This window comes from Haliotis rufescens, unplaced genomic scaffold (genome assembly GCF_023055435.1).
Source record: "Haliotis rufescens isolate VD_foot unplaced genomic scaffold, xgHalRufe1.0.p SCAF_10, whole genome shotgun sequence".
Taxonomy (NCBI): domain Eukaryota; kingdom Metazoa; phylum Mollusca; class Gastropoda; order Lepetellida; family Haliotidae; genus Haliotis; species Haliotis rufescens.
In genome coordinates, this window is record NW_025963780.1 from 23,172,749 (window position 1) to 23,188,240 (window position 15,492).

The 15,492-nt window shown below is 39.3% G+C and overlaps 1 protein-coding gene across 5 annotated transcripts in view; it reads right to left on the reverse strand.

Annotated features, from left to right (window-relative positions):
* The window catches only part of LOC124130846 (polypeptide N-acetylgalactosaminyltransferase 5-like), a 390,720-nt gene that overhangs the window by 197,214 nt on the left and 178,014 nt on the right, over nucleotides 1-15,492 (reverse strand). Inside the window, exon 1 of one of the 5 annotated variants that reach the window (XM_046493870.2) lies at nucleotides 6,760-6,889. The exons of the other annotated variants lie outside the window; for them this stretch is intronic. The gene's annotated coding sequence lies outside the window, so the exon portion shown is untranslated. Of the gene's footprint in view, nucleotides 1-6,759; nucleotides 6,890-15,492 lie in introns of those variants that run through there. 5 annotated transcript variants of the gene reach the window in all.

Below are 15,492 nucleotides of genomic sequence, written 5' to 3' on the forward strand. Positions count from 1 at the left end.
AAGAGCTTTGTCTGCTGGCAGCGATAGTAAAAAGAACACCACGAAACAGGAACTTGTCAAGGGCACGTAACTCAAATATAAGGGCAGATAACTCTAACATTTCAATTGCAAGATATGCATGATTTGATATCGATAGGGCAAATGAATTTTCATTTGCAGTCTTAACAACAACACCCCTTATTACAGAGCGTCATCTTCATGTACTTATTATTCATGTTTGTCACAGTTGCCTCCCTTAGCCAGGACAGGAGGCAGTTGTCCCAGATTCATTCTGATTATGATCCTTGGTCTGATCTATCCAATCCGGTACTTGTGAATTTCACAGAACCAATAAACATCAATGAACTGTGTGTCATTGTGCTTTCCTCCTGCAGCTATAAGGAGCTGTGCCATGACATAACTGAAATACTGGAATATTAACCCAACTCAACCCATAAAGATCCGGGGTAGAATAGGTCTTCAGCAACCCATGCTTACCGTAAAAGGCAAATATGCTTGTTGTCAGAGGCGACTAACGGGATAGGGTGGTCAGGCTCGCTGACTTGGTTGATGCATGTCATCGTATCCCAAATGCGTGGATCGATTCTCATGATAGCAATCACTGGATTGTCTGGTCCAGAGTCGATTATTTACAGACCGCCGTCATATAGCTGGAATATTGCTGAGTGCGGCGTTAAACAACAAACCAACCAACCAATTAACAAAATTCACCAACATTCACTATTCTGCCAATAACAGCTGTTGATGGTAATGGGGTATTAGGTTTGTTAACATGTCTGTATTTGACCGAAAGATTATAGCAAGTTCAAAACAGCACACAAATAGCCCATTTGTTGCACTTGAAGACACCCATAAGAAACAGCAGCGGGAAGATGCCACAAAATTCAACAAAATGGATAAATTGCCATGGAAACCGATTTCACATATGGGTTCCATCCATGAAGATTACCACTGCAATCTTGTTACAGACTTAGCATAACTAACGATGACTATGTACTCCAGAAGCTGAAGAAAGCCACAAAACTGTGAAATCAAGTTTCCAATTCCCCAAGAAAAGAGATTCATAAGAGAATCACGAGACTCCGACAATCACGCAATGCTGAGAAGTTGTCAACCCCAACCGCGTTAATAAAATCACTCAATGGAGGTCATTACCACTGCTCAGCAGAGCAAGAAACTTACAACCATAAATGATAAGATGATTTGGTTTATGATAGCTTGTATAAGCTGCTTCCTGAACAATTTCTGTCAGATCAGTCACGACACGATGCCATTGCAAAGACCAGCAGATTCAACAGTGATTGGATGTCGAACTGCGATACTCCAGATACCAGAAATCAAACAATAGTTTATCGTTGTGTGTAATTCTAAGAATACTACCTCTATTAAATCATAGCTAATATTCTTGTAATTGCATCACAATGCTTTGAAGACCATTGATCTCACCCAAGCGATATCTCCTGTGGAGCCAGTTTTGGATGATAAAAATCACTATTAGATAGTGATGATAACAGGTGTTCACAAAAAGATTTGTCTATCCTGCACAACTGATGGTGGCCATCACAAACACATGCAAAGGCAAGTCAACTGTTCACCTAAAACATGGCAACATAAGGTAAAGTTAAAATAGGTAATTGCATCGGACATCATTTTTGTCACTGATGCCTACACAATTATTTTTAGAAAGCTTTACTAAGGCCTTGAATGTTGTAGCCTTGAATTAACAACTTTTCAGCAAGAGTCGTATGATGCTCTTTGAAATCTTTGCAGAGTATGCTTCATCGTACTGCCAAAGTTGTGAAATGCACACACCAAAGGAAGGAGTTGCTGGTCAATATTGCTCGACATAAAGGAAAAGTTGACTGTTTGAAAGTTGAAGTCATCCCTCTTGTCATATACGTCTTGTGGAGAGTTTTCTGTCACTCGTCAATATTGCTCGACATAAAGGAAAAGTTGACTGTTTGAAAGTTGAAGTCATCCCTCTTGTCATATACGTCTTGTGGAGAGTTTTCTGTCACTCGTCAATATTGCTCGACATAAAGGAAAAGTTGACTGTTTGAAAGTTGAAGTCATCCCTCTTGTCATATATGTCTTGTGGAGAGTTTTCTGTCACTCGTCAATGTTGCTCGACATAAAGGAAAAGTTGACTGTTTGAAAGTTGAAGTCATCCCTCTTGTCATATACGTCTTGTGGAGAGTTTTCTGTCACTCGTCAATGTTGCTCGACATAAAGGAAAAGTTGACTGTTTGAAAGTTGAAGTCATCCCTCTTGTCATATACATTTTGTGGAGAGTTTTCTGTCACTCGTCAATATTGCTCGACATAAAGGAAAAGTTGACTGTTTGAAAGTTGAAGTCATCCCTCTTGTCATATACGTCTTGTGGAGAGTTTTCTGTCACTCTGAATGTGTCTGCAACCCTCACCACCCCTCTCGACAAGAACCACAATCCAGGCCATGTTCTTCCACACATGATAGGAAGCAGAACCACGATGACTCCACGATGCAGACACTTGGACACATCTGACAGACAGCATGTTGAAAAGTGGATTTCACTGACACCATGCAATGGAGGGAGTGTTTTCTGGAACAAATATCTGTCCAATCTGTCTGGAAAAAACATTTGCACAAGAAAATGTCCTGTGACGTAAAACTTTGGTCTTAGTAGGTGGCACTTACAAAGATTACTTATTGATTGGTCTAAAAGTTGGTTTGAGGGTGCTTCTTGGAGAAGGACACTTAATATGGCGATACGGCTTAATATGCATACACAATCGTCTGGGACATTCTTCATACAAAACTTGATACACCAATTTTGAAGCCTTTTTAAGACTTCTCAAAGCAATTTTCATACTTTTCAATGAGTGAGTGAAAGAGTTGGGTTTAACGCCGCTTTTAACAGTATTCCAGTTATATCGCGGCGTGTCAGCTTAATGTGGGAGGAAAGCCCGAAGTGATGCAGGTCTCAGACGTTTACCACTTCGGTGAAACCCACGAGCATGTGTATGGTGCTGACAAACCTAGAAACATAATCAGGGCGAACCGGGATTCAAAACCCACAATCATAGGTTTCTGGCGTGCCCAAGGGATGCAACTCTGCACAGCGAATCGTGACGACTGGGCCACCCGTGCCCCCCATATTTTTCAAGGCTAAACATATCACCAAAAAGTGTTTACAGATTTTTACTTAACCCGGTAGTTCATGGTGAGAATGGCTCTCCAGCTGTAGATTGATTGTTTTGAAATATTCAAGTCCACAGTGTCTCACTTTTGACATGTCATAATGCATTATCAGGCAAAATAATAACTGTAGTATGATTGTTTGTTTGTATGTTTGTTTGACAGGCTTTGAAACCTTTGACAAATTAAGCCAACATGTAACCAATTCACATCCAACACACAACCATCTCACAACCAACACACAGCCATCTCAAAACCAACACACAACCATCTCACAGCCATCTCACAACCAAAACACAACCAACACACAACCATCTCACAACCATCTTACAACCATCTTACAACCAACACACAACCAACACACAAACATCACACAACCATCTCACAACCAACACACAACCAACACACAAACATCACACAACCAACACACAACCATCTCACAGCCATCTCACAACCAACACACAACCACCTCACAACCAACACACGACCAAACAGAAATGTTATTTCACTTTTGAAAAGAATGGACAGCAAAGCATGAGTAGGGATTATTAATGTTTTATTGATAAAACAACATCAGTCTGAAAACTGTTTGCATGTTTTGCAAAATTATGAACAACTGATCTTGTATAATAATCCAAGACTACCCTGAAAATACAATGGTATGTTCTTATAAGCATCACACAGTGGATTCCAGGTGCATTCCAGCAAGTTCTGCTTGTGACATGGGTCAAGTGGTCAGACTTGATGACTTGGTTGATTACGCGCCACTGTACCCAAAGCTTTGGATGTTCCTCATAATATCAATCATTGAATTATCAAATTCTTTTCAGAAAATACACATATCAAAATTAAACGTTGCACTGCATTTCTTCTATAAGTATGGAAAATATTCCCTAAATTTGAAAGCATCATGAAGTAGTTATAGGTCACACAAATGTTTCTGTAAACAATTCGAAGTGAAAAATAGCTGTATTTTTTCAGAAAATCCAAATATTGAAATCAAACTTCACATTGCACCGCTCCTATATTCCTTGGTATAACTATACACCCCCGCCCTTTTAGGTCTGGGGTATAAAAACTCCATCTTGCTAAAGACCAAAGTTATCCTTCACATGTTTGCAACCTACTATCGGAATCATTTCATACCAAATGATGAGAGTACATACCTATTTCTAGCCTCTCCCCACCTGCTTTGGAATCAAACACCACCTGTCTACATCAAGAGATCCCAACACGTCCCCAGCTGATCCCACCTAGCTTCAAACATCTAAACATGACTTCGCCCACCACGACAATCTGACCTTTTACTTTTAAACAACCAAAAGCTCTTCAGAACAGTGTTCAACACATGTCCGTCTTTGATGTCCATGGCTCCTGTTATAGAATCCTACGAGATTCAACCAGCTTCCACTGATCCCCGAAAATTATTACAACTGCCATTAAAGCCGGAAATTGTAGGCCATTAATCCTGGCTTAAGACTAAATGAGATTTGATGCCAAATTAAAGACAATGTGTTTTTACCAATGCCATTTGAGCAGAGGAGGATAGCCTCGGGAACCTGTGATCAAACAATGTCAACAAAAAGATTGTTCTTTAGTTTCTTCATTGGCTCAGTGGATGAATCAGTGTGTTTACAGCCCAAACAAATCAGAAAAATTTAATTGGACTATCAAAGATTTATTTTTTTCATCTCCATTTTGACAAAAACTGTCTGGTCCGTTTTCAATGATTGCTGCTTCCATTTAATGTTAAGCCTTTGATACTGAGATGATCGCTATTTGCAATTTGCTACAAGTTTGTGTGTTCTTATCATAATATCCTAGAACTCCTTGCTACGAGAGTAAACTTATGGCCGAATAATCATATTCCAGATACAAATGCTTCAGATTTGGACAAATAAAAGAAAACATGAATCAATTACTTGAACAAAATTTCATTTCTCATTTTTTGTTAACATTGGCACAATGAAAAGAAAACAATAACTCTGTAAAAAGTTACAGATAGAAAAAAATATAGAATAAATCAGGTGCTCTTTAAAGACACGACAGATCAACTATAGTCATGATACAATTGAGTGTTCTGTAACATCTTTTGAGGGTATAACATGTGACCTAACTCCAAGAATGTTTATTTGTCATTATTAACAGTATACTCAAAGTCAAACTGCTTAACATACCGTATTCGACGTAATAAGCACCCCGCTCTAATAAGCGACCACAGCGATATTTGCTAATATATTGGCTTGTGAACAATCCCATTTAGCACCCCTTCCGATTGATCAATGTACACAAGAATTATTTATTCGCATATAATACACACTCGTGTGTTATATGCATTCTTAATCATGGGCAATTAAATTCTGGAAAAATATATCTGTCGCATATAAACATTTCAGTCTGTCAGCATAAACCATGAAATCTATTATTCAACTCTGTTTTTTCCACCAAAATAATATTCTAATAAGAGCCCCCAATTTCTAATTTTGAGAGCGCCCTGGGCGCTTATTACGTCGAATACGGTAACTTCTTCACGGATTCATTTTAGTGTTACATGTCTGTCTGGTGCTTGGCATTAAGGGGCTAAAACAAGGACTGGTCAGACAGACAGACAGACAGACACACAAACACAAACTCAGACAGACACACAGACAGACAGACAGGCATACAAAAGAGAAAGACAAACACAGATAGACACACAAACACACACACACACACACACACAGAAACAGACACACACACACACACACACACACACACAGAAACAGACAGACAAAAGAGGAAATATTAAAAAAAATATGTACAAGAAACAAATAATTGGGGAATGCCAGGTCTAACAGTAACTTTCTTCTCTACATTAAAGCAACATAATCTCATTCGTCAGCACATTCATAATCTCTATTTAAAAAATATTCCATTTTTGTGAAAAAAGTTGGGTCAGCACTAAGCCTTTAACAGTTTATACACAGTTTATGTTGGTCTCTATAGACATTTGATTTGACAGTGGAAAATAGCTTCTCAACATGACGAGCATTGGATTTGCATGGACGATATCACTATCACGTGACCTACAGTGATGTTACAATCGGCATGTGAATCCCTCGTTTATCCCCCCTCCATCATCAATTCTAGTCAAGTTTCTCTTTAAATGCTGCAATTTGAGTCCCTTTTGAAACGGAGCCATCGTTTCTTACATACAGAAAACATCATTAAACAGATAAACACCACAGTCATTAAAACAGTGACCCGCCAGTGATTGTATCTCTGCAAATAAAACCCTTGAGAGAATAACAATCAGAAACACGCATGGATTAGCATTACCGACTTGACTCCGAAACATTAGAGTTATTTCAAAACTGGTACTGTCATGCAAAAAGCTGTAGCAATGTGTATTAAAATTCAATGGACAAAAATATTAGAATTCCGTTGTGATGTATGAAAATATCTCATTTGAATGTAGCACCCCAGGTGTGAGGGTTTCAATAATACACTTGCAGTTTTTTCTGAATTTTCAAAATATCAGAGATTTCATTGCACCAATTTCCCAACAAACTACAGATAAACAAGATCAGTGAAGGGCGTTACCTTATTGGTTACATGTAATCCTCAATCAAAGTTAATATCCATCAAGTTGGAATCAAAATAGAGGCTGTGGTTCATCAACTACAACTGCCGACAGTGAGGGGGTTTTGGTGCACATGTTGGCAGATACATTCACACATGGGAGAAGGGCGGAGAAAACTACCTCCAGCACAGAGAGGTCAGTTTCTGTCAGGTCAGTTACCGTAGTTACGAAAATAACCTGCCCTCAATGATATGCAAGATTGTGACGTAAACTCGCCCCCTCATACTGGTGTGCAAGAGTTAGCAAATACCAATGTGATGCGCAAGAGTTAGGCTAATAATCTTCCTTTATACATCTGTACAGGAGTTAGGCAAATAACCTGCCATCAATGATGTGCAAGAGTCTGGTGTAATTAGCTTGCCCCTCACACAAAATCTGGGGAAGTTGAACAACGTTGGTCGCTGAGAATATTTGAAGTCTCCTGAGAGTTTCAAGGGCTTCGGTACTGAGTGAGTGAGAATGAGTGAGTGAGTGAGTGAGAGAGACAGTGAGTGTGAGAGAGAGAGAGTGAGAAAGAGAGAGAGAGAGTGAGAGTGAGTTAGAAAGAGAAAGAGAAAGAGAGAGAAAGAGTGAGTGAGTGAGTGAGTGAGTGAGAGAGAATTACTTTCAAGTCGCTTTGTCAGTTTGATGCTTGAAAAAAGCCCTACGTGATGCAGGTGTAGCGGCCATAAAATTCCGAAATCCCGCGATGGGATTAGAACCACAGACCTTCTGATCCGAGGTCGGATGCCTTCTCCACATGACCAAAGAGGTTAACCCCGTCAGCAAGCTGACAAGGTAAGGATGTCATCTGTGGGACGACTCCACACCCCGAGACACAGGTCTAAACTTCTTGTGTCAACTGCAATAGTTCTTCTGCTTGCCAGTGCATGCCAATGTCATGTGATCATGTGGTCATGTGATCATCATGTGCACCAGAGTTTAAAATGCACATAAAGTCCAGCCACACTCAACAATTACAATGCCGACAACATGACTGCGGTTTGTAAATAATCAAGTCTGGACCAGACAATCCTGTGAATGATAATGTGAACAACAATACCTGTCATCCCGGTACGATGACACACTATCAACGAAATCACCAAGCCACACCACCTTGTTTCAGTTCATTGTCTTTTACGACCAGCATAGGCTGTTGGGGACCTATTCTAACCCAGAATCCCCATGTGGTCTATTTTAACCAAGTGTGCCCAAGGAATCAGTCAGACAATCACGTTTTAAAGTTGAAACTTCGAAACAAAATCAGTCCATCTCGGATTGTCAAGCAGGTGGGTATTTTAAACTCTGTTTCTGATAGATATTACTACTTACGTGAGTATGGTTTTACGCCGCTTTTAGCAATATTCCAGCAATATCACGGCGGGGAACACCAGAAATGGGCTTCACACATTGTACCCATGTCGGGAATAGAACCCTGGTCTTTGACCACCCCCCCTATTACTACTTACACATGGGCTGTTAAAAATAACAAATAAAAGCACCAACACCCTGACATAATCACTAGAAATTGACTGTACGATTCAGACTATATCATCAACATGTGTTTATGAATCCAGGTGTTCGTGAAAAGGTGTGCCTATCCTGCTCCACTGGTGGTACCCATCACAAACACATGCCAAGGCAAGTCAATTGTTATTTCGAAAAAAACACTGGGACATATGGTTCGAGTCAAAAGAGGGAATTGCATCGGACATCATTTATGTCTCTGATGCTTCAAAAATTGGGAAATGTCTTCCACATATTTACCATAAAACTTTTTGAATGCTTTGCTGAGGCCTTGAATGTTGATCAAAAAACTTTTGAGCATGAGTTATATGATGCTCATTGAAATTTTCGTAGAAAGAGCATTCTAGACCAAAAGACCAAAATACATTTTACTAGACTGTGACTTTGAAACAACCTTTGACACTCTTTGAAATTCTTGTAGAAAGAACTTACTAGACCAAAAGACTAGTCTTCAGATTAGTGGGATAAAGTCACAGATTTCCAAGATTTGTCCATTGTGTGTATGTAAGAAGTATGGTAGCCATATGCACAGGGAGGTCTGTTGTAAACACTCCTGCCCTTGACATTCAGACAACCAGTCATTGAGGAATTCCTTACACTTAACATATAACACGAACAGGATCGCAATCAGTGACAGGAAGGGCGGGTAACCATGGAAACAAGACAACCATAATGAGTCCTGAAGACCAAATCATAGAAAATATAAATGTTAAATCCTACAGAGAGGGTACTTTTTGTTCGGCCATAAATGTCAAATTCAAATATGCAGAAAACTTTGATATGTTGGTATGAATGTTTTCAGACATGTTGAAATGGCTGCCAATTAGTATTTTTCTTTCTTGCACTTGCAAATTCTTGACTTCTGGTACTATTAAGTTCATAGGAATGGCTCAAATTAGTGAACAAAGCTGAAAATTGAACTTCACGTAGGAATAGATCTGTGCCCAAAAAACTTTTCTGATCACATATTGGACTGTCATTATCTTATCTCATAAGAAAATAGGCGTCAAAGATTTGCTCTTGTTGAAATATTTCACAAATTTCTCCTTAAAAACATGTATATTTATGAGTCATATATATATATATATATTAACTACAGGATGGGTAAAACTGATAATATTGTTTAGCTTGCATTATACAAACCAATGGTTAATAGCATGAGCACTGATCCATGCTGTCAGAGTACACTGAAACACCAAGGATCATAATTGGATTACACATATGAGATCTGGAGATTATATAGTGGCTGAATGTGCCTTGGCATTGGAGCAATCTTGTTATGGTGTTAGTATTGTTTAATAATAAGGGCACTGTATATTTTACTTCAATCCTGAATTTTAAAAGAGTACCGTTACCTGCTGAATTGTGTTTGACAGTCATTAGTGACTACTGTATTCGACGTAATAAGCGCCCCGCTCTAATAATCGCCCAGGGGGATAATTGCTAATATATTGGCCTTTGAACAATCCCAATTAGCTCCCCTTCCGATTGATCAATGTACACAAGACTTATTTATTCATGTATAATATATTCTGGTGTATTATAAGCACCCTTAATTATGGGCAATTAAATATCGTACTCAGCAATATTCTAGCTATATGACGGGGCTCTGTAAATAATCAAGTCTGGACCAGACAATCCAGTGATTGACATCATGAGCATCAATCCATGCAATTGGGATATGATAACATGCATCAACCAAGTCAGCTAGCCTGACCACCAGATCCTGTTAGTCGCCTCTTATGACAAGCATAGTCGCCTATTACGGCAAGCATGGGTTGCTGAAGACCTATTCTACCCTGGATGTTCACGGGTACAACCATGACACCCGTATGAAATACATCACAAGCGAATAACCATTTGTTGTTTCTCTCATTTTTAGCCATTATCTGAGATGGGTGTATGCTTCCTTTTGCCAAGCAGATTATCTGAAATATTACTGTTGCATAAAACGATACTCACCAATTTCCACTATCATGAGACGTGATACACTTGTGTAAGATCAAACAGATAAAAGGTAGTTCATGGTACTTTGTAAGTCATTCTCAATAAATGATGACACACTGGACCTCTTGGGAAAAGATTGCAATTATGCCTTTGGCTGAGGTAAGCTGTCAAGTTTGACATGTGACTTACACGGACAACCAGAGCATGACTTCCTAGATGTCCCACATGACATATCTAATCCTCGTTGACAACAAAATCTAAACAGAATGCTTTGCACCTTAAATGCACATGTCAATGAACTACGGGATGGGTTAAACTGATAATATTGCTTAGCTTGCATTATACAAACAAATGGTTAATAGCATGAGCACCGATCCATGCTGTCAGGGTACACTGAAACACCAAGGTTCATAATTGGATCAGAGCCTGGATTTCAACCTACAGTCAGCTAATCCTGGCATGACCAAGGGACACAACTCTGCAAACCCAGTTGCTGCCCGGTAAAGGTGTACCAATGCCTCAGAAATACCTTATTATCCCTGTGAGTATGGGAATTGCCCAGTTGGATTAATTTGAAGCTCTTATATAAGGAAGCTACACAATAAATCCAAAAGAACAATGAATAACATTGTTCTATCATGACATCATTTCCGGAGATTCGAACATGTGCTGGCAACTTAATGACGTTGTATATTGGACAACATTATTTTTGAGAGGGGTGAGTCTACTCCTCCTCCTAGATGTAGCCCATCTTCCCGAGACAGGTGAGTTAACAGACTATAAAAGTCCAGTTTCCACCCTTGCCGAACTAGGCTGGTATTATGGAGCTGGACTAACGAGTCTATGCATAGTCCAATCAAAATCGCGCACCGAAATCGAAATCCGGTTCGTAAAGTGTCATGCAGATTTCGTCCGACTGCAGGATTTGCAAAGCATGTGCACCGCTAACTCGTTGTCAACAGATATTTTCTAAATCTTTTCATGTTTTTAATCAAGGTGCTCACGTGATTTGATGCACTTTGTGATGTAAGACTCATTTTATCACAATATAGATCTTGATTATCGATCAGATCGTCCTGACTGGGCGCCGCTATTTTGTTCGAAGCAAATGCGAGTGATACGAGAGGTGGAATCTGATTGGTCCATAGGAGAGGCAAAGAAGGGATATAATTGGTAATAGCCACTGGTGGCGCTACGATCGAGCCCAGGGATTCTAGCCTAGTTCGGCAAGGGTGGAAACTTGACTTTTAAAGTCAGTTAACTCTCTTGCCTCGGGAAGATGGATGTAGCCAGGCAACTCATATAAATGCAATGGCCGAACGATCAAAAGCAGGAGAGATATGACAATCGGTATTGGGAGAAGAGGTGCAGGTAATCGACATGAGGATTGTGAAAATATGTGGGAAATATCCACCTGTGCATGAAGTAGACTTGTCTGGCATTTCCGAGGTCGGATTATATTGAGAGTCGTCATTATTAAAATAAGGGTAAATATTGTTAAAGCTTGTACATTTTATCATCATCCTTGAAGATGCTGTAAATAATGGTGTGATATCTCATATAAGAAATAAATGATTTGTGGTCATGGTTTATTCTCCCTGTAGTGTTTTATTGTACCATAAACTCCCACTCATCGTTTGTTGTCAGAAATAAACATGACCGTCTCCATGGTGTAGTGGATAGAGCGTTTGCCCGGAGACCAGACGGTTGGTGGTTCGATTCCGGGCCACAGCAATGCATAAGTATACAAACATGCATGCACAGCGTTATGTATCGTGTAGCGGCCACTAGATGCCTGGGTGTCTATTAACTGCATGCCAACAGTTGACCCAGCATCTATAGAGGCCGGACATGTATTCTCTTCAATGCTGGCACAGTGATAACTCACCACCTAACCAAATACTACAATCACACAATTGGTACATCAGCAGGCAACGGTCATCATTAATCACAACAGATCACAGTACCGTATTCAACGTTACAAACACCCAGGGCGCTCTCAAAGGTAGAAATAGGGGGCTCTTATTAGAATATTATTTTGGTGAAAAAAAACAGAGTTGAAAGATAAATGTCGTGGTTTATGCGGACAGCCTGAAATGTTTATGTACGGCAGATATATCATTCCAGAATTTATTTGCCCATTATTGAGGGTGCATATAACACACAAGTGCGTATTATAAGCGAATAAATAAGTCTTGGGTACATTGATCAATCGGAAGGGGTGCAAATTGGGATAGTTCACTTGTCAATTTATTAGCAAATGTCGCCGTGGGCGCTTATTACGTTGAATACGGTATTAGTATAAGCAGCGTCTTATAGCGGCCTGGTTTCTAATTTTTGGAGAGAACGAATGACTCGGTGTCCTTTAGAGTCCTTTAGAGACCCAACGTCTATTGGAGAAAACACGGTAAGTGCAAAACGACAAAGCAAAACCCCATTCCACCCCACCACTTACAAACAAGGTCAAATGTTGTTTAAACAAGAGTCATATCCCCCCACCCACCACCCGGTCTGGTGCAATTCAGAAATGGAGTTCGGCTACTTATACCCCACTTTTGGTTCATTGCCATTTGATACCTTTAATTCAGTGAAGAAAAAAATTAAGCTGTTCAGTATTTTTCAAAGTCCCAAGTCATCAAAAGGCACCAATTCACCACTAGGCGGATCAGTATGGCAAGTTTCATCTAGAAATATTCAACAGTTTTGTAGTTCTGCTCTGGAAATGGAAAACAACTTCATAATATCATGAAAACAATACAAAAGAAAAAGAAATATAATCCCAAATCATCAAAAAGCACCAGTTCCCCATCAGACTGATCTATAGAGAAAGTTTCAACAAGAATTATTTAACGGTATTGGAGTTCTGCTCCGGAAACGGAAAACGTAGGAACAGACGGACATACTGATCACTATATTCTCCCATGTTTCAAACTGGGGGATAAAAATAAATACGCAAGGAGTCTGTTCCTTGAATATTGTCGGAATTATTTTTCCATTAAAAATATTAATTTCTTATCTGCTGCTTTTGTGTAATTTATCCTCATATCTCTCAACAGGCATTATTTATTACACAGATATTGATTATGAAATAGACATTGATTACAAAACAGACATTACGAATCAAACAAACATTATCTTAAAACATTATCAAAAAAGGCATTATTTATCAAAAAGGTATTATTTTCAAAACAACATTATTTATCAAAAAGGCATTATTTATCAAAAAGGAACTATTTATCAAAAAGGCATTATGTATCAAAAAGGCATTTTTTATCAAAAAGGCATTTTTTATCAAACAGACATTATTTATCAAACAGACATTATTTATCAAAGTGACAGTATTTATCAAAAAGGTATTATTTATCAAAAAGGAATTATGTATCAAAAAGGCATTTTTTATCAAAAAGGCATTATTTATCAAACAGACATTATTTATCAAACAGAGTGAGTGAGTGAGTGAGTGAGTAAGTGAGTGGGTTGGGCTTAATGCCGCTTTGAGTGAGTTAGTAGGGGTGATGGTGCTTTCAACAGTATTCAGTTATATAACAGTGTGTTGGAGGAAAGCCCTTAGTGATGCAGGTTTTAGATGTGCATCCTTTTAAGCAGTGTTTAAAAGTCAGATAATGTCCAGACAGGGGGTGGACTGGGAAGTATAATAAATAGCCACTGAGATTAACATGTTCCATTTCCAGAATTTTCCAGAGTGAGTGAGTGGGTGAGTGATAGACATTGATTAAGAGTATTACAAGAAATATGGTGCATGCCTTGAGTTAAACTAAAACTTTGTTTCTGTATAATATGTTAATCATTAACTTCAGTTGAACCCCATTATCTCGAACCTAGCTGGGACAATGTTGTAACCTCACGATGTATGGACATTCGGGATAAGGAAGCATGAACTTCTGACAGGTGAGGTGAGATGAAATTGGGTCTAACATTGCGTCCAAGATTATTGTACTTCTATAGCGACGTGCATGCATACTTGTGTGTGGCTGCTTGTACTAGTCAAGACTGATGCCGATTTATAGTGCTAGCACACTGAGATACCATGCCGCAGTTTAACATGAATACCCCATTCAGACACAGTATACTGACTCCGAGCCGACCAGTCCTTGTTTTAGCCCCTTAACGCCAATCGCCAGACAGGGTAACAACAAGTACCATCTTTTAACGTCTTTTGGTATGACGTGGCCAGGGATCGAACCCCGGACCTTCCGCTCTCCGGGCGGACGCTCTACCACTAGACCACGGAGGCAGTCAAATTCCTGACAGATCAAGTAACATTATTACAGATATGTATCAGCATGCAAAAGAAATTAAGACTAGGACACTTGTATTTGATGACAAACTGAAGCGCATGATTAAAAACGGTGATAAATAATTGACAGTGTGCATGTACCTAATAAGGTAGGCAGCCATCACTATTTAGTCTCCTTGACAAAAACAACAAAGTCCCTCACCTCATGCTTGTTAATTCACAATTTGGATATTGTGAGTAGCACCATGTGGCTTTGATTCCTCCAATCCGACTTTGATTACCACTTTTTGATGTAACCAGGAAGTGCAGCCATGTTTTTACTCATGTATACTCATGGTGTTTTATTTGTCACTAAAGATTACAATTACAGTTGGATTAGAAGAAAAGCACACAATTTGTTTAAATTGTACTGTACTTTTACAGTGGTGTGGGGAATTAAGGTACAAGATATACTTGGACTTCTCAAAACTGTTAATGTTGCTGAAGGGGTCGTTGTCGGCAAAGGTACTACAGAAATGTACCCTAGGTGACGGGTTCAAATTTACTACCCGGGTACCTCAGACCCCCTATTACCCAACCCTACCCGGGTACCCACTGTAGGTCTCAACAGTTGGGTACAAACTTCTGATTAGGAATAGTTTCACCAGAGCCTGGCAAAAGCTATTTAGACAGTGATAGATATAAATCGATCTGGTTATGCATACACTGAAGTTGACTGAAGCATCTTTCTTTATCAAACATATAAAAGTCAGAAGGAATGCATGCATAGTCAGAATAAAAAGTGACCATTTGTGACTTTTAAAGCAACAGTGGAGTTATAGTGAATTTTTGTCATTAACCAAATTATCATGTGACTATCCACGGGTCCAGAGGGAGTCCAATTGGTACCCAGGTCCTACTCAGTACCCACCCGACTGGAGTGCCTGAGTTACCCATCCTAGCCGTAGACTAGATTTGAGATATCAGTACATTTGAGATAACG